We start from the raw sequence: 17,968 nt of genomic DNA, 5'->3' as shown, positions 1-17,968 counted from the left end.
ACACACACACACACACACACACACACACACACACACACACACGTTCTGTCAGTTCAGTTCCTTTAGATAATCCTGACTAACACATCTCCTCAATGCTTAAGACATTGACTCAGGATGTTAACTGTGTGCTATAATACGGAACAACTGTTTTTAATTTTGCACATTCAGCTCTTCCACTGTAAACCTGTAAAGCTATGCATGCTCAATTTTGACTTAGAAATTATTATCCATTTGTATTTACACACAATTGTGTTTATATTCATGTGTGTGCATGTGTATGCATGTGTGTGTAGCTGTGAACACTTATGTGTGTATAGACATTAGGAGGACAGAGAATAACTTGTACTGTCTGTCATTCCTCAGGTGTTGCCCCCATTGGTATTTTGAAAAAAAAGTTTTCTTATTGTTCTAGAACTCACCAAATAGGCTAGGCTGACTGACCAGGAGCCCTAGCAACCAACCCACACCTGTCTCTATCTGTCCAGCCAAAGGATTAGGAGAGGGAACCACAACTTGTTTGTTTCACATGGGTCCTGCTTGTCAAAGTCAAGCCATCCAGTTTCTAAAGCATTAATTTTACCAACCGAGCTATCTCCCCAGCCCTATTTTTCCATTTTAACTATGAGGAATTTTTTGTATCACTGAACATTAACAGATATCATTATGAATTATATTAGTTAAACAAGCATGCTCAGTTCCAGAGCTTAGTATAAAACTGATGAAGGTACCTTGAAGTAACCATGGAAATGCCACTTTATGTTTCAGAATTTCAAGGTCTTATGTTTTAAAGTAACGTCTTTTATTAAATCCAAAAATTTTGAAAAAAAGAATCAGGAAGCAAACTACCAAACAGAAAATGAAGTTTCATCTATGATGAGAATAGATAAATTCTTATAAATATTACTTCTCTAAATTTTACTGAAACTTGCACATTTAACATCTTATGAGTGTTTGAATGATCAAAACACAAGCTAAATCAATTGCATCTTATCTAAAAAGTTTGGGAAGTAAAATTTATCAAATTATATCCTTATTAGCCAATTACCAGATGTCAGGAATCACTGAATCATAAAACAGAACTGAGTTTGGAGAAATACTGTACACTGATTTAACACTTGTCTAGTTTACAGGGGTAAATGTGTTTAATTCACAGTACTGTGTGTTAAAAGGAAAGCTTCAAGAGTAAAGAAAATTTCCTTATATTGGGTACCCAAAAGTTATAAATATGCAAATGCAACAGATTGAAAGAATTGGTTGGATTTTATTTAATATTTCACAAAACAGTAAAATTAGCCTTCCAAACCATGTGCATTTTCAGGAATGTTTCACTTTGTTTCATGGAAATCACAAATAGAAAAGCCAAAGGTCAGAATTCTACCCTTCTGTGGCTGAAAACAATGTCCCTCATTCCATATCTTATTGCACAGTCCTCATCATTAGCACCAGCCATCAGCTGACTTCCTCAGACCCACATCCATGATCAGTTAGTCTGATATTTACCAAAACATCACAAGGCATTTTTGCTGCTCGCTGGAACCATGAATCTATCTATGATCTTATTTCTTGTTTTACAATGCAGACTTTGCTGTCTCCTTGACTCAGCATTGAATGAGTTATTTTTCCTGACATTGTGGTTTTCTATTAAATATCAAACAACCCTTCTGTAGAACACCTGCATAAACAAAGAATGTTTCAAACCACTATATCATTTTTCATTAAATAACCTCATAATTTCAGCATTATAGGGCTCACAATATTTACTTTAGGATGAGATAATAGGAGACAGAGTCCAAACAATTTGCTCAAACCATACTCATCAGTCTGAGGAATGGCTCCAAATTTAAAATCAAATCAAATGTTTCTATTCTGTGCCATAAAAACCTCCAGAATCCTCTGTCATTTGGTCAATACAGAGGCATCTCGCACACTGTCCATACAAGTGCTTTTGAGGTACATGCCCACAGTAGATACACTCCAAAGTTTTCCTTGGTGAGACATAAGTTTTGTATCTATGTGTCTAGGCAATGGGGCTCTGGTAAGTCAAATATTAATTTAGGCATTGTGGTGAAGCTACATATGAGTGTGAGTCATGCTTACAGTCATTAAACTTATTTTTTGTTATTGCATATGGACTTGCATACGCATAGGTATATGTGTCAGGTGGTGTGGTGTGATGAGTGTATGTATGTGTGTGTTTGTTGGTGATGTGTTGCGATATATGTGTGTGAGTGCAAGTGTGTGCACGACAAGATGCCCAAGTGGACATCAGAGGGCCACACTGGGAATAGGCTCTCATCTTCTACCTTGCTGAAGCCATCTCTCTTACTTCTGCTGTACTGCTTATGTCAGGTTCCTAGGTCTACAAGCACTTTTATGATATGAGACATTTCGCAGGCCCCAGTAATATGTTTTTAATGAAAAGAGGCTATTTCTAAAACACGGATAGCTTCATTTTGTTGAAAGCCTTAGAAGAAAAGGGGTTTCTCCTTCATAAACAAGCAGTTTAGCCTGAGTCTGTAGCACAGATACTGCAGAAGTTTCCATCTTGCTCTCTACCCTTCAGCTTTCAGACTCTGTTCTGCTGCACTGAGCCAGCACACACTCATAATCCTGGCCCTGAAGAGGCTCAAGTCAAAAGATGGTAATTTGAGACAAGCCTGTGTTGCATCTTGAACACATTGACAGATTCAGCTATATATGAAGATGCTGTCTTATATTTAAAAAGAAGGCTGTGAATGTGCCTTACTTGGTAACATGCTTATATATCATGCACAAAGCTCTGAATTCAATTCTTAGCACCACATAAAACTCAGCATGATGCACAAGTCATTAATCCCAGCACTTAGGATGTGGGGGTAGAAAAATCATAAGTTCAAGGTCTCCATCAGCTACACAGTTCAGGCAGGCCAGGGCTACATAAGACCCTGTCTCAACAAGCAAGAAAGCAAGCAAGTAAGAAAACAAACTAACGAATAAATGACACAATCCAATTTCCCAACCCTCTACTCCGTCCTAAAGCTTTTAAATTTGTCAGAGTCAATTCCTTGAAACATATTCAACTCCAAAGTTGTTCCCTCAATCCCTCCCAGCCCTGTCTCCATGGGCTTCTGACTGCCAAAGATATCAGTAATATTGGATTAGAGCTCTCCCACATGAAGTAATCTAACCTTCATTACATCTTTGAAGGCTCTATGTCCATCCACATTCTGAGGAATAGGGAATTGGGACCTCAACATAGGGATTCAGCCCACAAAAATCATTACACAGACAAAAACCTGTGATGCACAGATGTTTAATAACTTGTCCAAAACCACTAACAACTGTGATCAGAGTATAAATCCAGAGCGGTGGTGATCAGAGTATATACTCTTTTTAAAATTCTTTTTAAAATTTTATTATTTTTATTTTATGTGTATGAGCGTATTGCCTATGTGTGAGTATAGCCATGTCATGTCATGCCATGGAGATCAGAAGAGGGCTTTGTATCTTCCTGGAACTGGAGTTAAGGACAGTTTGTAGCCACCATGTGGGTGCTGAGAATTGAAACCGGGCCCTCTGCAAGAGCAGTCAGTGCTCTTAACCACTGAGCCATCTCTCCAGTCCCAGAGAATATACTCATTTTTTTAAATAAAATTTTTATGTGTATGTGTGTATTGCCTCCATATGGGTAAGTGCACCCATGTCGTGCAAGGTCCGTGGAGGTCAGAAGAGGCTGTTGGATCCCCTGGGATTGGAGTTACGAACAGCTGTTAGCTGCCATGTGGGTGCTGGGATTCAAACCTGGATCTTCTGTAAGAACAACCAGTGTTCTTAACCACTTAGCCATCTCGTCAGCCCCCAGAGTATGTACTCTTAATGTATATAAATAAAATGAGTTGCAAGAAGGTATACTATTTTAATTTGAAATAGGATGTGTATTCAACATTTTTTAAGGTTAATATTTAATTTGATAAGATGATGACATACAGCAGTCCCCTCTGCATGAAATAACTACCATCATCATGACTTCAGCTGAGCCTGATCGCTAAACATAGTCACATTTGGGCTTGTTGATGGTTGTTCTCATTCATTAAAGGAGTGCCAAGCAGGGTCACTGGATCCTCACCTGAACATCTACCCACTCTTTCCAGCCACTCTTCCAAGCCAATTAGTACAGCCTTGGAAGAGAAAAGAAAAATGAGGAAGAACCCAATAGAGGGATGCTTTTGGAAGTCCTTGTCAAGAAACTCCAATTGATTCATATGAACATTTGAAAATTTCCCTGTTCTTTTTTCTAGTTCCCTGTCTAGAACTTGTAATGCTAGTTACTCTTGCCTTTACTTTTCCTTCACATCTCCCATTCATGATCAAGGACTTTCTTCCTCTCTTAGAGACAAAAGTTATGCAATTTGGGAGTCTTTTAGATAGACCCACTGAAGGGGTACTCCAGTTGCCTCACCCTGTGTCCCTGTTCAACACGGAAGAATCCAGAGTGGTCAGAAACCCTATTTCTTATTGGCAATTTGGGTAACCCCTTCAGAGGATGGTGTGATAAGAATAGGAAGTAGGAACTGGCTAGGCATTTAGGGTAAAAAGACCCCAAAGAAATGTAGCCAGTTTCTTGTCTAAAAGTTAAAATGTCCTTGGGCCTGTTAGCAACATACTCAGTTCAAAGGCCAAAAATGTCAAAAAGTATTTGGGAGCTTGTATCTAATCCTTAAAAAATTTTAGGGTTACCTCTTCAAAGGGAGGAATGTTGGTGGGGAGGGAGTGGGCATGGATTTTATCAAAACCTCTTATATACATGTCCTAGTTTGTTTTTCATTGCTGTGACAAAATACTCTGACCATTACCAACTTGGGGAGGAAAGGGTTTATTTAGCTTACATATGCCAGGTCACAGTTTATCTGGGAGCCCAAGGTAGGAACTCAGGGCAGGAACCTGCCACAGTGGGCTGGGCCCTCCCACATCACTCATCAAGAAAATGCTCCTCAGACATGGCCAGTCCAATAGAGGCAATTCCCCAACTGAAGCTCCCTCAACCCAGGTGTGTCAAGTTGACACTAAAGCTATCCAGCACAATGCATGTATGAAATTCTCAATAAAGTTTTCGTGAAAATTTAAAAAACAAAGATTTAATTTGACATGTAATGGCTGGGCCCTCCCACATCACTCATCAAGAAAATGCTCCTCAGACATGGCCAGTCCAATAGAGGCAATTCCCCAACTGAAGCTCCCTCAACCCAGGTGTGTCAAGTTGACACTAAAGCTATCCAGCACAATGCATGTATGAAATTCTCAATAAAGTTTTCGTGAAAATTTAAAAAACAAAGATTTAATTTGACATGTAATGTTTCTTGAGATTATACTCTTCATTTGACCAGTTGCAGAACTCTAAAAAGGTCTCCATATGTTTCAAAAAGAAACTTTTTTGATGAGTGGGGAGAATTATACTGGTCTGTAAATATAAGGATACATATGTATCATACAATAAGGAATTATGCTTGTCTGAAGATGTGGCAGATTTAGGATTTTTCTCTAGGATCTATTATGTCTCCAGCATGTGTATTTGGCTATGTTTACAGTACCACACATGAGTTCCCTCCAATTGAGTCAGCTTTAAGTCCAATTAGATGGCTGTTGATTGCCCCCAAGATAAAAGTCCCACTACTATACCAATTACAATAGTTTTCTGTGCTGGTCATTTTTATGGTTGTTAAACTTTACAACTGAATTGGTATATTTATTGATTTTCTCCCTGAGCAGCTTGCATAGAATCCTCTGATGTTATGAAAATTAATCTTCAGGATGTGGGCCTCCACATCAGTTCCAGATTCATTGCTCCAAGCCCTGTGTCCAAGTATGTCTTGTCTTCAGCAATATGGTCTTACCTTCAAGTTCTGAGAGTCAATCAAGGGCTGTGGCAAGAGTTTTGTTATTTTGGGAGTCACTTGGACTACCCTGACCAACAATTCAAAGGGAGGGTGTCAGGACTACCCTGACACTATGTTTCTTGTTCTGTGAACTTTCTCTCATATTGTATGTGTATTTTTGATTAGACTTTTGAACTAATACATTTCCCTATTTTTTATACCACTTAAACATTATTTATCTCTCCTCTCTTTCCCCAGTATAACCCTTTCTACTCCCTCCCCAGTTGAAGTATCCTCATTTTCTCCATTCCCCCTTGATATTTACTGTCTCCTATTATCCTCCTCACTGGAGCTCCTTCTTCTTTACATCCATGGTTCCTTGTATCAGCATTCTTCCACCCTTCCCTGTTAAATACCTCCATATCCCCATCAGTGATACTTGTCTCCTATTGTTCTCCTCTCTCAAGCTCTTTATTTCCCTTTATTCCTGTAGTTCCTTTCCATTTTCCTGACTCCTATGATTACATAAGGCTATATACTCACATATAAGCATAATGGAGCTAAGATTCACAAATGAGAGAGAACATACATCATTTGTTTATCTGAATGTGTGTTACTTCACTAAGTGCCTGTGAGATGCTCAGTCCTAAGTGACACATTTACAATGCAAATTCTATACCTAAGACTCAGGGAAAATAGCAGCACAGGGGGAAGAGAGAATACTGACATATCTCTTAACTCTCACTGGGGAAATGTCCTCATGAAACGGATGTTAATTAACAGAGACAACCACAGCTGGCCAAAATGAGGAGTATAAGAGACTTCAGATTATGTGTCCCTGGATAGTACTCCTATATGAAATCTCAGCTACCCAGAGCTCAGGGACCATTACAAAAGAGGGGATAGAAAGAGTATAAGAGTCAGGGGTGGTAGATGATCACAAGGAAACAGAATTTTCTAGGCTTCTGGGAACTTGCTCATATGAACTTACAGCAATGATGGTAGCATGCACAAGATCCATTCAAAGTCAATCAGATAAAACCCAACATAAAGCTTCAGAATTAGGAAAAAATCCCCAAACTTATCTGAGGAGCTATTGGCAACTCATCATTGCTGAGTGAGGGAGAGTTCGTCTTCTTTAAGGGAGTGAATTTTCATAGGTTGACCAGGCTCCAGTGGATGAATTGACATGGCTGGACATCTTGGGACCCAAACTTGACTTGATAGGCTTTAACATATATGACAGAATGCATGAAATTTGGCAGGGGTGGTATGGGGTACAGATAGGGGAGGGGATTCTAAATGTGATTAAGATATATTGTGTGACGTTAACAGAAATGCAATAAAAAACTGAAAAAAGTTATACCTTTCCTGAAATTATATTGAATTTCCTGAGTGTTAGGTAAGTTGATGATATCAGGCCTGTTATTCAGTGTCTTGTAGGCTGTGTTGGTAAGTGGGGCTTCCTCTTTAGTTAGGGATATCTCTCCCCTGTCCTTTCAGTTTCACCTGGTATCTGGTAACCAGTGAATTCTGAGGTTCATCTCTTTCCAATAAAATCAAAACTACAGAAGCCAGATTCTCTGGAAGGAAGTAGCATTCCTATGCATGTGCATGTCTGTATAGTTAGTCAGAATTTGGATATCTGAATTCTGGTTCCCCCACTGATACTCATACTCTCGGGACAAAGATTTATGGGATTTCTAAATTTTCCATTCATGCTAAAGAAATAAAAAGTAATAACCTCTTTTCACCTAGTAACACCACTACAACTATTAGTTTCTTCCATAGAGTAATGATGGACAAGAAGAGAAAACATGCAGGGAAACATTAGGAAGCTAGGTGAAAACTTATTACCTTTACAGACTCATTATTAGAATATGAACTTGAAATTTGAAAACAAATATCATTAGTTAGATCTATAATTTGCAATAATAGTAGTCTAGCTATTTATGCTGTTTTACATTATTTTGTGTATGTGTGTACGAGTGTGGTGCATGGATGTGTACGTGTGTTGCGTGTTTATGTGTGTTTATGTGTGTGTATATATGGATGTGTGTACTTCTCAAAATAAATAATTTTGTGTGTGTGTGTGTGTGTGTGTGTGTGTGTGTGTGTGTGTATTGCATGCAGGGTTATAGAAGTAAATAGAACCTACAGAGGCTTCATAGTGTATAAAATCAAGAGGGAGATGAACATTGTTAGCAGAAGATAGTTTCCAGTGTGTCTACTTTTAAAAAATAATTGAGCTTTTGTACATTTCATACAACAGTTCTTAATCAAATTTAGACCCCTTTCCCCATCTATGCCACCCCGATCTCCCAACTAGACCTCATGTATCCCACCATACATGTTAAGTCCTATCCAGTCAACCATTTGTACCCAGATGTCCATGGGTGCAAATTCATCCTCTGGAGTCTAATCAGCCTATCTAGAGACCATAAGTAAGGCCTACTCTCCCTCATCCAGTATTAATCTGTCTCTAGTAGTCCAACCCACCACCCATTTGCCTCGTTCCACTCTGGGCACTTGTCTGATTGAGTCGGCATGGGTCCTCTGCTACATGCCACCACTGCCACAAGTTCGCATGTGCAAGTTTCCAGTGACCCGAAAACCTCTGCTTCTCCATGTTCATGAACCAGCCCTGGCTCTTTTTTAAAAAATATTTTATTATTTTTATTTTATGTGTGTGAGTGTATTGCCTGCATGTATGGGAGTGCACCTGTGTTTTACCATGATGCAAAGGTCAGAAGAGGGCTTCGGATCCTCCTTGAACTGGAGTTAAGGATGGTTTGTAGTTGCCATGTGGGTGCTGGGAATTGAACACGGGTCCTCCGTAAGAGCAGTCAATGCTCATAACCACTGAGCCATCTCTCCAGCATCTGCCTCCCCCCCACAGCCCAAGCTCTTTTCACCCCCTCTTCAGCAATGGTCCTGAGCAGTGGTTAGGAGAGATTTGTCATAGGATTCCTATTCAGGGACATACACTCTGAAGTCCTTTATTCTTTAAAACTTGGCTGGTTTTAGCCTTCTGTGTGCATCATGCTCTGTTGTATAAGGAAGCTTAACTGTTGAGAGTTGAGGGATGCACTACTTTTCTATATCCTGTTCCACTATGTTCCATGATCCTTAGGTGTGGAGGCTCAACTTTAGATATGTCACCTAGTACTGGGCATCTCTCAGAAGTATATTCTCTGTGTCTGATGAACTGTGGAATTCTGAGTAGCCTCCACCTGTTGCAAAAAGAAGATTCTTTGATGAGTCATGTACAGTATGCTTGTCTATAATATAAGAATCCTTATTTAGCATATGGTAAAGAAATGTCTTTTGTCCAGAGATATGACAGAGATAGAGGTTTCTCTAGGATCTATGACCTCTACAGTAATGTGTATTTGGCTTTATTTACAATGCATCCATGAGTTCCCACCCATTGAGAGGACTTTAAGTCCATTTAGAGAACTTTAATTACCCCCAGATAACAGTGTCACTACTGCACCAGCAGAAGTAGTTTGCTATGCAGGTCATTATAGTAATTAAGTTTTAGGGCTGCATTCGAACACTGATTGATTTTCTCCCTTAGCTGCTTTTGTTGAACCGTGAGAGTTAAATTTCAAGTAGAAGGCTTCCAGGTCAGTTCCTGCTCCATTGTTCCAAACCTGTGTCCAAAATATGTCCTGTCTTCAGCAGTAAGGACTTCTGTTCTAGGAGAGCTCTGGGAGATAACAAAGAGCTCTGCTAATAGCCTTTGTTATTTTGGGAGCCCTTGGGCCACTCTGACCAACAGCTCGAAGAGCAATCTCTCCTGTCTGGCACCGTGTTCCTTTCCATACAGTCCCCAGTATACATATTCACTAATGTTCAGACACCGTATGTGCATTTCTCAGGGGATTTCGGAAGCAACACATTTCCCTCTGGTTTCCTGAGACCCCAAAATCCATTCATCTCTACTCCTTCTTCCCCCATCCAACATCCCTCCTCCATCCCCAGTTCAAGCACCCTATTATCCTCATCCTCCCCCAATAACACACACCTTACCCATCCCCGCTCACCTGCTATTCCTCTTTCCCCACCATGAACCCCTACATGTCTCCCACCTCCTCTCCCAGTTGAACACTCCCACTTTCCACACCTCCCCCCAGTAACATCTATTCCCAATAATCTTCCTCTTACTGGTTCTTTATTTTCCTTTACATTCATGCTTCCTTTCCATTTTCCTGGCTTGTGGTGTTGCATCAGGGTATATACTCACATGTAAGGGATTAGGACTGCGATTTACAAATGAGGGAGAACATATGTTGCTTACTTTAAAAAATATTTATTATTTTTATTTTATATGTATGAGTGTATTGCCTGCATGCAGATAAGGGCACCCCTGTTGTACAATTCCCACGGAGGACAGAAGAGGCTGTCGGATCCCCTGGAGCTGGAGTTACGGACAGTTGTTAGCTGCCATGTGGGTTCTGGGATTCCAACCTGGGTCTTCTGCAAGAACAAACAGTGTTCTTAACTGCTCAGCCATCTCTCCAGCCCCTGCTTGCTTTTTTGCATCTGTGTTATTTCATTTAGCATAACACCTCCTAGATCCATCTATTTTCCTGCAAATTTCATAATTTCATCTTTTCTTACTGCTGAGTAGAACTCTGTTGTGTAAATGTACCACATTTTCTTTATCTATTTGGCAGTTCAGGGACATTTAGGTTTTTATCTATTTCTTAGCTATTGTGAAGAGAGCAGCAACAAACATGGATGCACGGGTATCTACAGTAGGATGAGTTATTTGGGCATAAGCCAAGGATTGGTATAACTGATCATGTTTTATTTAATTTTAGTTTTTTGAGGGTTCTCCACACTGCTTTCCATTGTGGTTGCATGAGTTTGCATTTCCACCAGCACTGAATGAACGTTCCTTTTCTCTGCATCCTGACCAGCATTTGGAGTCATTCAGTCTCTTGATCTTAGCCACTGAAACTTGGATAAGATGGAATCTTAAAGTGGTTTTGACCTGCATTTCTTAATTACTAAAGATGTTGAGCACTGTTTAAGATGTTTCTTAACCACTTTTATTTCTTTGAGAACTCTCTGTTCAGGTCTGCAGCCCATTTTTTAATTGGGTAGTTCATTTTCTTGTTTCTTTGTTTTTCTGAGTTTTTGTATATTCTGCATATGAATTCTCTGACAGATATGTAGCTGGTAAATATGCTCTCCTACTCAGTGGATTTCCTTGGTTATTTCCTTTGCTGTACATAAGCATTATAGTTTAATGAGATCCCGTTTACTGATTGTTGACCTTAATGTGTGAGCAGCTGATGTCCAATTTAGAAAGATCTTTCCTATACTTATGTCTTGGAGGGTACTGACTGTTTTCTTCCAATAGTTTTAGAGTTTCAGGTATTATATTGAAGTCTTTAATTCATTTGGAGTTGACTTTTGTGAACGGTGAAAGATATGGGTCCAATTTCATTCTTCTACAGGTGGAGATCCAGTTTTGTCAGTACCATTTGTTGTAGATGCTGTCTTTGCTGCATTGTGTCTTCTTGGTACCTTTATAAAATATCAGGTAGCTGTAATTGCATATACTCATGTTTGGATCTTCTCTTGTGTTCCTTTGATCTATGTGTCTATTTTTGTGCCAGTACCATGCTGTTTTTATGACTATAACTCTGTAATGTAATCAGAAATCTGGCATGGTGATCCCCACCCCCTTGCATTGCCTTTTTTCTTTTTGCCCAAGATTGCTTTGGCTATTCAGACTCTTTTGGTATTTTTAGGATGATTATTTTCTTCTAGCTCTGAGAAGAATGCTGTGAGTATTTTGATTGGTATTGCTTACGTTGAATCTACAGATTGCGTTTGGTAAGATGGTTATTTTCACATTATTAATTCTACCAATCCATGAGCATGGTAGGTCTCTCCAACTCCTAGTGTCTTCTTTTATCTCTTTCTTTAAAGATTCAAAATTTTCGTTGTCAAAATCTTTAATGTCTTTTGTTAAGTTTATTCCTAAATATTTTATTTTTTGAGATTATTGAGAATGGGAGGGCTTCTTTGAATGCTTTTTTCTGATTGCTTGCTATTGGTATATAGCAAAGGTACTCATTTTTGTATAAGTTGATTGTGTAACCTGACATTTTACTGAAAGTATTAGTCATTTCTAACAGTTTTCTGGTGGAAATTTTGGGATCTCTTATGTATGGTCTGAAAATTGTGATAATTTGACCTCTTTTCCAATTAGTACTCCTTTAATTTCCTTCTTTTGTCTTAATGCTCTTGTCTTATTGCTCTTGCTCCTTATTTCCTTCTCTTGTCTTATTGCTCTTGCAAGAGTTTCAAGTACTATATTAAAAAGGAGTGGAGATAGTGGACAGCCCTGCCTGGTTCCTGATTTTAATGGGGATGCTTCCAGTGTTTCTCCATTTACAATGATGTTGGCTATGGGTTTGTTGTATACAGTTTTAATTATATTGAGGTATGCTTCCTCCAGACGAATTCCTTCTAGGACTTTTAACATGATTGCGTGTTTGATTTTGTCAAGGGCCTTTACTGTACCTATTGAAATGACCATGTGATTTTTGTCTTTTAAGTCCATTTATATATATTGACTTATTCATATTGAATGATTTGTGCATCTCTGTAATAATGCTGACTTAATCTTGGTGGATGATCTTTTCGATGTGTGTCCATATATGGTTTGCAAGTATTTTATCGAGTATCTTTGTGTCTATATTCATTAAGGATATGGGTCTATAGTTTTCTTTTTTGTTGTATCTTTACCTGGTTTTGTTATTAGAATGATACTGGCTTTATAGAAGGATTTTGGGAGGTTTCCCTCTGTTTCTATCTTTTTGAATAATTTAAGCAGTATTTGTTGTAGATCTTCTTTGAATGTCTGGTAGAATTCTGCTGTGAATCCATCTGGGCCTGGGCTATTTATTTGGAAGGTTTTGTATTACTGTTTCAATTTCTTTATTTGTTATGGGTCTGTTTAAACTGTTGATCTCTTCTTGGTTTAGCTTTGGTGGTGTTCATCACTTTAGAAATTCATTCATTTCTTTCAGATTTCTAAATTTAATTAAGTATACCTTTTTAAAGTATTCCCTTAAAATGTTCTGGATCGTTCTATGATGTCTGTGGTGATGTTTCCCCTTTTACGTCTGATTTCATTAATTTATATTGCACTTTCTTTCTTTTGGTTAACTGGCCTAAGAGTTTGTCTATATTATTTAACTTTTCAAAAAATTCAGCTCTTAGATTCTAGGTTGGGGATTGGTTTGTTTTAGCCTTTCCAGAGTCTTGAGTTGTACTGTTTCTTTCTTTTCTCTCCAGACATGTGTATTTGGTTATGTTTACAGTACTACACTTGAGTTTCCATCCTTGAGTCACCTTTCAGTCCAACTAGGTAGATAAAAGTGCCACTACTGACCCAATATCATATTCTGTGCCAGCCATTGATGTGGTTATTTGGTCTTAATACTGGGTTGGATCATTGATTGATGTTTTCCCTTGGTACCTTCATAGTGTTCTCCAAAGCTATGTGAGCTAGCTAGCCTTCAGGGGAAGTGGCTTCCAGGTCAATTCCATTTCTATGACTCCAAATTCTGTGTCTGAAGTATGTTCTGTCTTCTCTCACATGATGAGTGAATAATGAAAATTTGGTACATTTACACGATGGAGTTCTACTCAGCAGTAAAGAAAGACTAAATCATGAAATTTTCAGGTAAATGGATGGAACTAGAAACTAATTGAGATTCTTTTTTTCCCTTCTTTAAAAGGATAATTATCTGTTTAAGATGTTATAGCAGGTTACACACAACTCTAATCAATCCTACTTGCTTAACCAAGTCAAAAGTTATAGTGGTGACACTAAACTAATATCGGAGTCTGCAAGGCAGCAGTGAGATGAAGAGTGCAGTGTGGCCATTCCCTGGGGGTTCCTGTGAGTCTGAGCATCACAGGTTTGTCATCATGATCTAGAGCCAGGCTAGCATGAAGGATTTATGTAGAGGTTAGAATCCCATGGCATGGTCTTTGGAAGCAGAAGCTCTTGTGAATATCTCTATGAAGACAAAAAAGTAGATAAATCCATATCATGTATGGGCACAAATGGAATGCAGAGGGCACAGATTCAGCCCATGAGCTGGTTCTTGGCACATCTGGACATAAAGCTTCAAACTGTCTGAGACAAGGTTTTCATAAAGGTCAATGTGTCAGAGCTAGGGATATTATATACTCAGATTTCAGGAAAAACAACTCCTATATTCTCCTTCAATAATTACCAGGAAAAAATATATATGAGTAATCATATTTCAAAAATTTATGAAAAACTATTAGAACTTTTAAAAAGTAGTTTGTGTGAATGAGTTATGTCTAGATCATCTAAACAGTAATAATGTCATAGTATCATGGAATGATGCAGATCAGACATTCAAGATAAACCAGGGTGAGCCATTAGATGGGGCCTCTCTTGTGGCAACAAAGAGTTTGCAGTATACTTGAGTTTAAATTGCTTGTATTACAACATCTCCATAGTAAAAACACTTGCACTTTTTGGCTGATGTTTCTGTTTCCTATATTGCATTTCATTATTTTTCTTCCTTCTTTTTAATTTTTAAAGAAAAAAAACCTTTTACAATGCACAGATGATTCATATCCACTGTCAAATTTTAAACACACACAGAACAGTAAAAAGATTAAAGAGGTAGAAATATTACAAATTATGCTACTCCAGATATTCAGAGTATGTACTACAGATGACTTTATGATCACAAAAAGTAACAGGAAAGATTCGCTGAGGGATCATGATATAGCTGCATAAACTGATGACAGATACTCATTGGATATACAGAGAAAGCAAATAATAGCCTCCTACATAAGATAAAATGTGTTGACTTAAGTAAACGTGGTTCTTGTTTAAGTTACATAATTTTATAAGGTTATTTGAAAAAGTAAACAAATGTGTAATTGAAAAAGCTGTCAAATTTCATCTCTACACTTCTTCTCTCTGCAAGTTATTAAGCCAAAAATATTTGTCTTAAAATAGCCTGAAAACAGTCCTGATGATGAAAGTTTGGTCATGATGTTTGTAACAATAAGAAATCATAACTGTGTTTTAAGAACTGCAAACAGGAAAGAGAGAGAGAGAGAGAGAGAGAGAGAGAGAGAGAGAGAGAGAGAGAGAGAGAGTGAGAGAGAGAAACAGTGGTATTGGAGATAGAAGAATTAACAAACAATGCTCCCTTCCTTACATTATGAATGATTGATCTTTACATATTAAACAAATTCAACTAAAATCTTCTACTTTCTACTTAAATAATATTTTGGGGTTCTTTATGTTTTCATTTCCTTCTCTAGAGATAAGCTTATAGTTCTTGCTCCACTGAGTTATATACATAGATGTAGATTTTTTTCAGTTTTAGTAAAAGTTTATTCACGTAAAGTTTAATCATTTGAGTCAATGAAAATATCAAAAACTATGAGTTAGTGTATGGCATCGGAAGTGTTCTACTTAAATAATATTTTGGGGTTCTTTATGTTTTCATTTCCTTCTCTAGAGATAAGCTTATAGTTCTTGCTCCACTGAGTTATATACATAGATGTAGATTTTTTTCAGTTTTAGTAAAAGTTTATTCACGTAAAGTTTAATCATTTGAGTCAATGAAAATATCAAAAACTATGAGTTAGTGTATGGCATCGGAAGTGTATACTTTGTTGTAAATAATACAGTACTTGGGTTTCCATTTTCCACAAGCTATGCTGCAGAAAGAGCAATTGCATTAAATCTTAATTCACCAAGGTCACGTTCCATAAACTTCTTGCAAACTTCCATGGCACCTCTAGCAATGTTTCATCACCTTTTTCCCTATGGTTAATCGGAAATGGTTTCTGCCCATCTAATTCATAGAGATGCACGTCTACATGAACTAATGCAATAAAGTGAAGATCTACTTTTTCATCTGTACTTGGTGCCTCAGTCTGACCTTCATGGGCACTGGTCTCATGAGTAACTCAAATAGCATCATAGTTCTCCAGGTATTTGGCTCGTTCTTCAGGTATCGTTGACACAGACTCCTCCAGGAACATTTTCAAGGTTGATCCATATTCAAAGTGCATCATATCTTTGTTGTTCGCAATGGCATGGATCAGTCCAATTGTTCCACAGGCATTGCTGATGGTTCGTTTCATGAAATATACTGATGATGTAACATCTTGTCCCTCAGATTTCATTGTTTCTTCCTCTTCTGTTCTGAATACTTCATACTTTTCTATAATAGGGAAGAGAAGAAACACTGCACACACTGGTCTTGGTACCATGCTAAGAAGTTCAGGATCCATCCCATACACATCAACAAACTGCCAGTTAGGATGCAGGCTATATTGTTTGAGAAACTGGTTGGTGACCTCAGGGTTAGCCTCCAGCGGTAGTCAGTGCTGACCTTCCATAGATATAGATTTTTATCTAGATTAGAATGAAAATCTTAGGTATCACTTTAAAAAAAATTTAAAAATATTTTATGCATTATTTTTATGTGTATGGCCGGCATGTAGGTAAGTGCACCCATGTCATGCAATGCCCACAGAGGACAGAAGAGGCTGTTGGATCCCCTGGAACTGGAGTTAGGGACAGTTGTTAGCTGTCATGTGGGTGCTGGGAATCAATCCCAGATCTTCTGCAAGAACAGCCAGTGTTCTTAACCACTGAGCCATCTCTCCAGCCCCAGATATTACTTTTTAAACCTCATATATTTGTTGGCAATAGTCTTCTTCTAGAACTAGGTGTTGCTGTAGGATATATGAACTATGGATTCATGCAGTGAAGATTCTACTATGGCCAGACACTATTCTAGAAGAATCAGGCAAAGAACAAAGTTTACAAAGTTTCCATCACTATGAAATCACACTCCAGCAGAGGAACACAATACAAATGTGAACACCAGAATCAGTTTGAGTCAAACTTGACTAGGCGTTCTATTCCTGTCTTCTGATAAGTTAAATGTCTCATATTGAACTTTCATGATGTACTTGCTTTTGGTCACAGGATTAAGGGATTAAGAGATAACCTCTCAGGGAGCTAGACCCAAGACAAAACTGATTCTGCCCCCTCAGCATCCAATGAATACCTGTAGCTCTTCATGTGGTGGGACCTTGTGCAATTTTCCTCAAACATTTAGGCATGGCGATTGGTTTTGTCTTTATACAGATCTTGTTAGACTAGGATATTGCGGAGATTTCCTTACAGCCTAGATCTGTGATCTCATTTTTCAGTGCACTATGGAAACGGTGAGTATGAAAGTGCCGACTTTTAGATTTGCCAGGTAAAAAAAGCCAGCGTCCATCACAATCATAACTACAATGATGGGAAAAGGCATTTCTGAGACATTAAGGACTCTGACTTAGTTCTTACTAACAACTTCTATTTAATGGGTTAGTTTTCCAGAACTCTCTGATTCCTACAACTAAGTTTCTGGTATCAGCTAATAAATGACAGAGTGTGGCGTTGCATAGTTTCTAATATATTAAAGTATTGCGTGGGTTTTAAAATCATTTTACCTGTGGATTGATATGGAGGAAGGCCACAGTGGCACCCAGGTGCCAACCATCTCACAGGTGCACAGTCACATAACCTGTATAACTGTGACAAATGTATGCATTTTGCCTTTCTTGAACAGAAGTCTGGAGAATATTGGCACCAAAAAAACACATGCTGAGATGAATTTTTGTCTGCCAAATAATGCTAATGTCCACTCCCTTATTGTAATAACATGAGTCAAGGTGGCAAAATCATCCGAAATCGATTTACAGCAACCTAGTGAGAGCTGCTGAAGCTGGCTGCATGTTAGACACGGAGGACACTAGTAGCGTCAACACAGAAGGCTGGACACTGACTCAGAGACCTTTCCCTTTGGCTGCTTTTGCATGGAGAAGCCCCTTCTTCTCTAGCATGTCCCTAGCTACACCATTTGACCAAGGAACATGTATCTTCAGGACACTTGTCTTAACCTTTCCATTTCAGTCACCTGTGGCCTTTCCTCTACCTATGGACTTGCAGAACTGTCCTCTGGACTTGACTTCAGGTTCTAACATAGCCTCTGTTCTCTAACCAGTCACTTTCTTCAGCTTGG

General features: G+C 38.4%; 1 pseudogene; it reads right to left on the bottom strand.

The window, feature by feature from the left end:
- Nucleotides 1-15,597: 15,597 nt before the first annotated feature.
- Nucleotides 15,598-16,289, bottom strand: LOC103748110 (annotated as a pseudogene).
- Nucleotides 16,290-17,968: the final 1,679 nt, after the last annotated feature.

Source organism: Nannospalax galili, unplaced genomic scaffold (genome assembly GCF_000622305.1).
Source record: "Nannospalax galili isolate Female #2095 unplaced genomic scaffold, S.galili_v1.0 scaffold243, whole genome shotgun sequence".
Classification (NCBI taxonomy): domain Eukaryota; kingdom Metazoa; phylum Chordata; class Mammalia; order Rodentia; family Spalacidae; genus Nannospalax; species Nannospalax galili.
The sequence above is the reverse complement of the archived record's forward strand: the minus strand, read 5'-3'. Positions and strand labels throughout refer to the sequence as shown.